The 9,159-nt window shown below is 43.6% G+C and overlaps 1 pseudogene; it reads right to left on the bottom strand.

Annotated features, from left to right (window-relative positions):
- Window positions 1–6,056: 6,056 nt before the first annotated feature.
- On the bottom strand, window positions 6,057–8,820 carry LOC120112698 (annotated as a pseudogene).
- Window positions 8,821–9,159: the final 339 nt, after the last annotated feature.

Genomic DNA, 9,159 nt, shown 5'->3' with positions numbered 1-9,159 from the left:
TCGGGTGCCTTGGGGGCGGGCGCCTTCAGGTCGGGCGCCTCGGTCACGTGCCGGTGATGCGTCAATGCGTTTTGGGGCGATTCGTTTTTCCCCCAACAGGTACAAATCTTTAATTTAGTATATTGCGATATACAAAATGACAAAACATCTTGTTTGATGTATGCCCATGATAGGTTACGATAACATTGATATATTCATCTTAGTTTTATTTATTGTTGTTGCAGATCTAGTGGTCTGCAGTGCTGGGGATTATAGCTAGGAAGATGTCCCTATGGTATAAAAATGGTCAAGGTATGGGAGTAATACCTCTTTCTGGGATTGATCTTGGTGATGATATAGAAGTAACTTCCTATTTGTACATATTCATTTCAGTATTTACATGATGAATGGGCTTTTGATTCCCTGAACATTTTAGACTTAACATGTTTGCCATTAAATTGATTCATTTTATTTTTTTGTGAGTTTATGCATTGGTGCAATTGTTCTAAGTTCATATTCTGTACAACATGCTTTAAAAAGTATGTTACTTAGTGTCACGCCCCGGACCCGGATCCGTGACACGGCCGTGCTATTGCCGACTACCGCCCACAATAGCACGCAGCCTCATACATGGGTAACAGGGTAGTCAAACCAACCAAATCTTTTCATGTGAAAGCATTCTTAGTACAACATGCTGGTCAGTACCCAAATACAGAGCTTCTATATAGTTTATGTACACAAAAGTATACTTATTTTACCCCAAAGGAAAGAAGCCCTGATACCAAATTAACGTGTCTCTGGCAGCTATCAGTGGTAAGGATCTGAAAGAAAAAGTAAATGAACGGATATGAGCTACACGGCTCAGTAAGTAATCATACATAATCTTACCGGATCGAACATAACGGTAACCATGTTTATGCAGGGTTTGAGAAGCTGACATGCATATTTATCTAATCATCATCATGGCATAATAGGTATGCAATTTAAAGGAGATATCGGTTATAGCAAAATACAACATTTCATAACGATATATTCAAAACCCGTTGTAAAACAATGTATGCTTTGGTCAGGCACGTTCATAAATGTCACGGCCCGCCTGCGCAGGGCACGTGACTATCGGGCCCACATGAGGGGGAAACACGGGGCTCCCCTGCCAGATGTTGGCCGGTTCCGGGGCTTCACGCAAGCGTCCTTCACCCCTCACCGATTTTACTTCTCCCCAAAAACACATCTGCAGGATTTGGAAGCACCCGCCTCATATACCCAATCTCTGAAACGAGCCTCATGATCATGCTTCAAATATCATTTTCATAAAGTATGCAATTTAAACAAAGCAGTATTGCAAATCACAAAATTTTCATAAAACATGCACATGAAACCGTGCCCCCGGCATACCGTGGTCCTGCTCTTAAATGCTACTGCGAAGTCATTCTTGGCCACTGGCGGGACCGGCTCAGTTATTAGGCGGCCACTGGCGGGGCTGGCTCAGTCATTCTCGGCCACTGGCAAGGCCGGCTCAGTTACATTGGGTCAGTAGCTCTTAAGAGTTCATAAATAATGCTCAGTATAGGTAGTACCTCATAGATGCTACGGCGAATTCATTAATGGTCACTGGCGGGGCCTGCTCAGTTATTAGTCGGCCACTGGCGGGGCTGGCTCAGTCATTATCGGCCACTGGCAAGGCCGGCTCAGTTGCATTCGGCCCGTAGCATTAGTAGTTCTTAGGTACCCCCTTACAAGCAATATGCAGCTAGGGCAAATCATTATCATTCTTTACACTCATGCTAAGAAATGTTCATATTTCATAACTCATATCTTAGCATGTAATGTAATCCCAGTATTTTGTAGGCATAACGGAATATAAAGCATATATCCTCATATCTTGTGTAACTAGAGCATGTCAGATACACATATCGTTCTTAGCCTACAGTACATGCATAACATGTTAAATTTCATGTATGATCCATAAAGATTAGGGCAGGCTACTTACATACATGATTCACAACAAGATTAAAACCAGTTACTTACTTTCTTCACAAATCATGTATACAATTCAAATTGTATGAAAAACACTGGTTCATCTTATAAAACGTAATACAAGATCTACGATAAGATTAAGGTAGATTACTTACTTCAATTCGCTTTCCAAATTGCTCAAGTCCAGGTGACTAATCCTTAATTACCTAAAACAACATCATAGGAATTACATTATTTTTTATTTATTTATTATATAATTTCTCAGTTCATCACACTATGAACTTACTTGCCTGGATCCCATCCAAGGATCTAGCCCAAGTTCAATTTACCCAATTTGGAACCTTTGGGCTCGATTTAAAACCAGATGGGGTTCATATAGGTCAATTAGGCTTAACGGGTTTCGGACCCGAACCCAGATCTGACCCGATAGGATCTTTTCTTTTTCTTTTCTTTCTTTTTTTTTTCTTTTCTTTTCTTTTTTCTTTTTCTTTTTCTTTCTTTTTCTTCACTGTTTCTTTTCTTCTCCTTCCCGAAGCTTCCTCCCCTCCTCCTCTCTTTCCTTCCTTCTCTCCCGATCTCCCCCTTCCTCTCTTCTCCGACGATGGCAGGACGGCGAGCGGAGGGGAGGATGGCGAGCGGAGGGAGACGGCCCACGACCGGCGGCGTCCGCGGCCAAGCCCCGCGGCATCCCCGGCCGAGCCCGCGGCCGAGCTCTCGGCTTCCCCGGCCGAGCCCGAGGCCGAGCTCTCGGCTTCCCCGGCCGAGCCCGCACCGGCGACGCTCACGGCCGTACACGGCAAGTCCCCTCCTCCTCTCCTTTCTCTCTCTCTCCTTGGTTCCGATTGGAAGCCCTAGCCATTTCGGCCGGTCCTCCGGTCTTCTTCTTCTCCTCCGGCCGGATCTACGGCCTCTTCCTCCTCTCTCTTTCTTTCTTTCTTTCTTTTCTTTGGTCCTTCCCTCCGGCACCACCCCCTATTCTCTCTCTCTCTCACTCCCAAACCCTCTCTCTTCCTCTCTCCATTCTTCCCCTGTGAAGGAAGAAGGGGGTTTTGGGAGGGCCGAGCCACAGTCGGCAGTGCCACGGCCGAGCTCGCGGCGTCCACAGCCGCGCCTGCGGCTGAGCCCACGGCCGCGCTTGCGGCCGATGCCCGCGGCCACACACGGGTGAGTCCCCTCTTCCCTCTCTCCTTTTTCTTCTTTCTTTCATTTTCTTTTCTTTCCTCCCTTCTTCTTCTTCACTGAGACCCCCTATCCCACTGAAGAAGAAGAAGGGGAATGGACTCCGGCCGACTGCAGCCCCCTACCGAGAGCCGGCAGTGACTGCAACTGAGGTCCATGGAGTCCCTCCTCTATTTTTATTTTGGTAACAGGAGCTTACCATTTCCGGGGATGACCTGCGGTGCCTCCTCTCCAACACCTCTGCCGATTTAGGGGTTCCTCCTTCCTCTTGGAGCTTCCGGGCTCTCTCTCTTTCTCTCGTTCGGTGTTTAGGGGGTCTGTCATTTTGGGGTTGCCGGCATAGGCTTAAAGGACTGTTTAAGGATGAGACCCCCTCTGAGAGGTCCCTTCCCTCTCCATTCCTCCATACCTCGGGACTGGCCGCCGCCCCCCTTGTCTCCGGCGCGCCGGCAGCGGCTGTCAGCAGGGGTGAGGGTCACCCCTCCCTGTCGGTCTTATCCCTTCGTTTTTATTTTTTTTTTTTTATTTCAATCCTTATACAGCACTGCCCACAGTGAAATTTGGGCCCAACCCTTAACTGGGTCCATTTCTTATTGGGCCTAGTAGGTTCTGGGCCCGGACATTACACTTAGACACTGCAATATGGGTGGAATGTCTGGATTACCAGGAAGATCAGGTGAAGCTGTTAACATATATGGCATTATGACGTGCTTCTGCAAGATGAGCTGGAAATATCTAAATTTAATCCTGGGCTATAGCTGCCTCTCCCTTCTCAAGATTTGATTGAAGTCTTAATATTTGCTTTAAAAAAATGAGCTGTAATACTATCTTGACCTAATCATATCTATCCAGAAAGGATATGGTATTGTAGGCCTTTTCCCCTTAGCAAGTGGGAGTTAAACTTTGTAGTATTTGATTCATTTTGTTACTTTCATCTAGGTACTGAGAAAAGCTAGAAATAGAGAGGGTGAACAAGTTATCCAACTCCATTTGTCACAATGGTAAGGTGGACCATCGAATGAAAAAGAAAAAGAAACGACAAAAAGCAAAGAAAAGTATGCAGCAGAAAACCCTAAAATTTCAGGTTACTTGTACTTCTTAAATGCTATATGGTTTCAGCTATGTTTTTAGGATATTTTTCTTGGGTTACAATTCGAGTAAATTAAGTTTTTGTTTTCGATTAATTATGCATGCCTGACACTTTTTTTTACAGGATTTGCAAGCATGTCAAGGCTTTTACATGCGAAAAGATTCATTAGAAACCTCTCCAACTGTCATTCTGCACTCTAAAACACGCACAACATTTCTTTAAGTTAATTTGAGGGGATACTAATAATATCTGCACATCAGACAATGTGCTATTGTCATGTGTCTGGCTTTAGTTCTGAGCATGAGCATTAAATTTAACTTTTTCCTGTTATGGAATCACTAGATATACCAACATAAAACTAGAAGAATAGAATGTCAAATGTCATATGGTATGAGACAAATAAGATAGCTTATGAGAGAATGAGAATTAAGACAATGTGTTATTGTGTTGTGTCTCTCTAATTCTTTTTTAGAGAGCAGGAGGAGCAGATGCAGAGGTCCACCTTCTTTTATTGGGTGAAGGTGGAGGTCAAACCCAGGTCTCTAGTGTCAGCTGTTATTTAGCAACTCTGCCATGGGCACCTTCGGAATGCTAATAATATTTCAATAGTTGTAATGAGCATAAAAGTTAGGCTGGTTATTTCAAGTAAGATAGCATACGTTATATGATGTACATATTCAAAGGTTTGCATGCAGATTTGATTATGCCTTTGCTGATCCACCTATTAACTCGTATTATGAAAATAATTGAAATATATCTGGGGCATGAGAGTAGCTACTGATATCATTAATTGTACTGGGGAAACTGATGCCACTAGATGTCTACATTTTCCATGTTCACAGCACTTCTTTTTTATTCATAGGCATTATATGATTGCACCGGTACCGTCATGGGATTAACTTACATGATAGATTGTACTAATGGGTTGTTGCATCCGCTAAATTTCGATCTTGCTTCATTTCAAGGTGCAGATAATTGTTTGTTGGTCGCTGAGGACAGATTTTCTAAATGCCAACTTTGAATGTCAGTTTGTCCAACATACATACATACACTGTTGAATTCTTATGGATTGCAACCTGATACTTTGTTATTTAATCAGAGACAAATCAGAGTTCCATATTGCATAAAATGATATTGAACAATTCTTTAATAACCAAAATCTGAACCATCTTGCTTTGGCCATAATGACCAAATTCTGAACCAGCTTGCTTGGCCGTAAAATTGGTCTGATGCCATGTCTGCATAAATACTATCAAACACCATCACTTTTTTAGATCTCAATTTCTCTAACCATTCAGTGTAAAGGGGGATCTTATTTTCCATAATCTTGCTTCTGGAGCGCACGGGCTGCTGAACTCAATGACCCAAATGGGCAGGTTGTTTGGTTATCATTTCATTTCTTTTCTTTTTTAATTGATTTTTATTTGTTCATATTCTTATTGGCGTGCATGTGGAGATGTTTAAACAAACTGTTCCTGAATCTGATGTTTCAATCGTGTTAATGCTCTAAGAGCAGGTATTAAGAGTGCTTGATTACTCTCGACATAGTCGGGACATTTTGGTGACAGCAGGTGATGATGGATCTGTACATCTACGGGATACAACTGGCCGCAGTCCAAAGGTCTGTCAGATATTGCTGAATCTCACTGCATATAATTATAAGAATAAAAAATACGATGCTGCTGGGTTCCTGCTGGTTTAAAATTGTGTGATATATGTAAGTGCTTCTTATTAATCCTGGTCTCCGCTGACATATGGATTTGCCACTGCTGAAACCACTTTCGGCTCTAGGAACAGAAAAACATTAATCCAAAGTTATCATATTGGTAAATAATTAGAAAATAATTACTGCTACTAGCTTCATTTATTCCTTGTTAACTTACAGAAAGTCTGGACACATTAATACTCAGACGGGTTTACAACTAGGAGAACAAACGCTGGATACAAGCTCGTAATTTGCCTTAGCAGCTTCCTACAAGGATTGCTTTCGACTAAGACTAAGATACATTACTTGATATTATGACTGCAGATTAACGACTTCATGCCCAACTTACTGGAAAGATTCTGCATGGGAGTTTAGCTCGTCATCAGATAAAAGGAGCATTTGGACTATAGATTCCATGGATGGCCTTTTGCTTCTCTCCTCTTCGAGGCAGCGGACTGCTATCTCCACCATCATCAATGCTTGCTTGCTGTTAAACTGTCCATCCAATCTGCAGTCAACAAAGTCGCAAATCCATGACTCTTGTCCACTCTCCAAGTTCTCTTTGAGCAACTCAAGTGACCTCCTCAGTACCATCTCTACCTCCTCCCCCCTACCCCTACCAATTATCCAGTCTGAAACTCTAACCCCCTTCACCAACTCTAGAAGCACTACTCCATAGCTATAGACATCAACCTTCCCGGTGATTGGAAGACTCGAAGCCCATTCTGGAGCAATGTAACCCCTCGTCCCTTGGATACGTGACAAGTTTTGTCCAGATCCACCTCTATTTAACAGTTTGGCCAGTCCGAAATCTGCAATCTTGGGCTCAAAATTCTGACCTAACAATATATTCTCAGGCTTTACATCACAGTGGATGACCCACTCAAGGCACTCGTGATGAAGATAGGCCAATCCTTTCGCCACCCCTACCGCAATTTTAAACCTCTCACTCCATCTCAGAACAACGTCACCGTGAAATAAAACCTTGTCCAGCGAACCATTCTCCACGAACTCAGCAACTAGGAGCCTGTGTGATCGTTCTGAACAAAATCCCCACATTCTCACTAAATTCATGTGGTATATTCTCCCTATGAGGCTCAGTTCGGAATGAAATTCCTCCTCTCCTTGGATCACATCTTCCAACTTCTTGACTGCCGCCACCCTCTCATCATCCAAGACTCCCTTGTACACGGCTCCCGAGCCTCCCCTCCCAAGCTCTTCCTGGAAGTTTCGAGTAGCCCTTTTCAGCTCTTTGTAAGTGAATCTTCGAAATTGAGTAGACATCGCCCTATATCCTTCCTCCATGGGGGCTGACTGCTTCTCCCTCCTGAAAATAAACCACCAACCAAATGTAATAAAAAGGAGTTCTATTACAAAAAATGCTGATATGAACCCATAGAAATTGGCCCATGTTTTTCCCCCGATTCTCCTTCGCCTTATATCCTTCCCGATGCTCACTTCTGTGTCGTTGCAAACTGGATCCTGCCCTTGAAGACGAGAAGAGAGTTTTGAGGTGTTTACAGATCTCGAAAATTTTAAGAATATGTTGCCATCGAGGCCTGGATAACTTTTTCCATTGTGGAGCTCAATTTTTGGATAACATCCTTCGGTTCTCTTCCTATACGCAAACGCTACGCATGAACAGTCCATTTTGCAAATCTTCCTGCATGCCCTTACTGACAGGGAAGTAGTGTGATGTATGTCATACCCATAAAACTCTGTGTCGGGGAGCTCCAAAAATTAAGCCTGATGAGATTTGGGGCAGGTGATGCTGTATTTGCGCTTGCAACCTTTGCTCCAATCGCTCGGGTCATTCACTTCAAAACCAGGAGGACAAGTACATTGGGGTGTCGGCGTGTAGACACAGATTCCATTCCTACCACACAGCGAATGTACCAGACAGACCGATGAAAGAGCAACCCACGAAATCGACCACGTCTTGGTCGACTCGTCCAAGCTGTACAACCTAAGATTACCATCATAATCCAGAGTCAGCCTCCTCCTAATCCCTGGACCCAAGTCAGAAGCTTTGAACGCCAAGTTATCGCTCGACACGAACTGCCCCATGTCATCAAGGACTGCATATTTACTGCTATTATAGGTTGATCTGCCATTCTCCCACGATAGATGTCTGGGATCAGGCCAGTAGATGCTAGCAAATTCCGGCGTATCATACTTGAGTATCAAAATATTATTGCTGTCAAAATAAGATTTATAGTGGCCTGAAGCGAGTGATCTGTTAGGAGCAGCAGATACCAGCCTAGAATTTCTATTGAATGCCTGGTTAGGGAGAAGAGTATCGGTAGGATAATCAAAGCTTTGCCATAGAATTGTACCATCTGGATCCTTCACAACAAGATTCCCAGTATCGAGAAGCTGCGTGTGAGCTTGAGTTGAGTTGGTGCTGGTGGTCCAAATGAGCGTGTCATCATAGTCGGTTAGAACCATGTTCCCATCCTTGCACATCGTAACTCTCGACCCATGACCATTCACAGGATTGTCACGGTTCGCTGTCCAGACGACAGTCTTGGAGTTCAAGTTGGAGAACCAGATCGAGAAGGTGAAGGCATTCGAACCAACTTCGTGGAAGCCGCATGTGAATGAATTCTTTGGTGAGATGAGGATGTCTGAGTCATCCTCCACAGAAAGATAAGAATGTCTTGTCAGAGAGCTCCTAGGTGATGGAGATGCGAAAGTAAGGAGGAGCAGGAAGACGAGAAAGAGAAGGGTAAGGATGGTGGAAAGAGTAGGGTTTCTCATAGCAGAGAACTGAGTAGAACTGCAAAGAAGAAATACAAACCAACACATGCCCTTGATCATAGATTTTGGGTCCGGTATCCTATGTTATAGTTGCTGGACCTTGAATTATTGTGTCGACCCCTTAGGAGCTGATTTTTCCAAGTGAATCGATACGATATTTAAGGTCAAGCACGAGTCCTGACCCTTTGCGGTGCTTATCTTTCACGTTATGGAGCTATCCGTCGTTTGATAGCTATCATTCATTTAAATGGGAAAGCATCGCATTCGGTGTCTAATGGGTGGCTTGAGTGCCAAACACGGTAGGCATTAAATATTGGTTGATTTATTGCTCAGCTGAGGTCGAAGTTGTTCTCCTCAATTTATATTTGAAGTCAAAAAGAAAAATCTTTTTCAAGGCTGATGTACCTAATATTTTTTTCAGCAACACCTCTTTGGCTTTTTTTGAAAAACCACCTTACCTCCCTTCTCG

Source organism: Phoenix dactylifera, chromosome 12 (assembly GCF_009389715.1).
Source record: "Phoenix dactylifera cultivar Barhee BC4 chromosome 12, palm_55x_up_171113_PBpolish2nd_filt_p, whole genome shotgun sequence".
NCBI classification, from domain to species: Eukaryota; Viridiplantae; Streptophyta; class Magnoliopsida; order Arecales; family Arecaceae; genus Phoenix; species Phoenix dactylifera.
The sequence above is the reverse complement of the archived record's forward strand: the minus strand, read 5'-3'. Positions and strand labels throughout refer to the sequence as shown.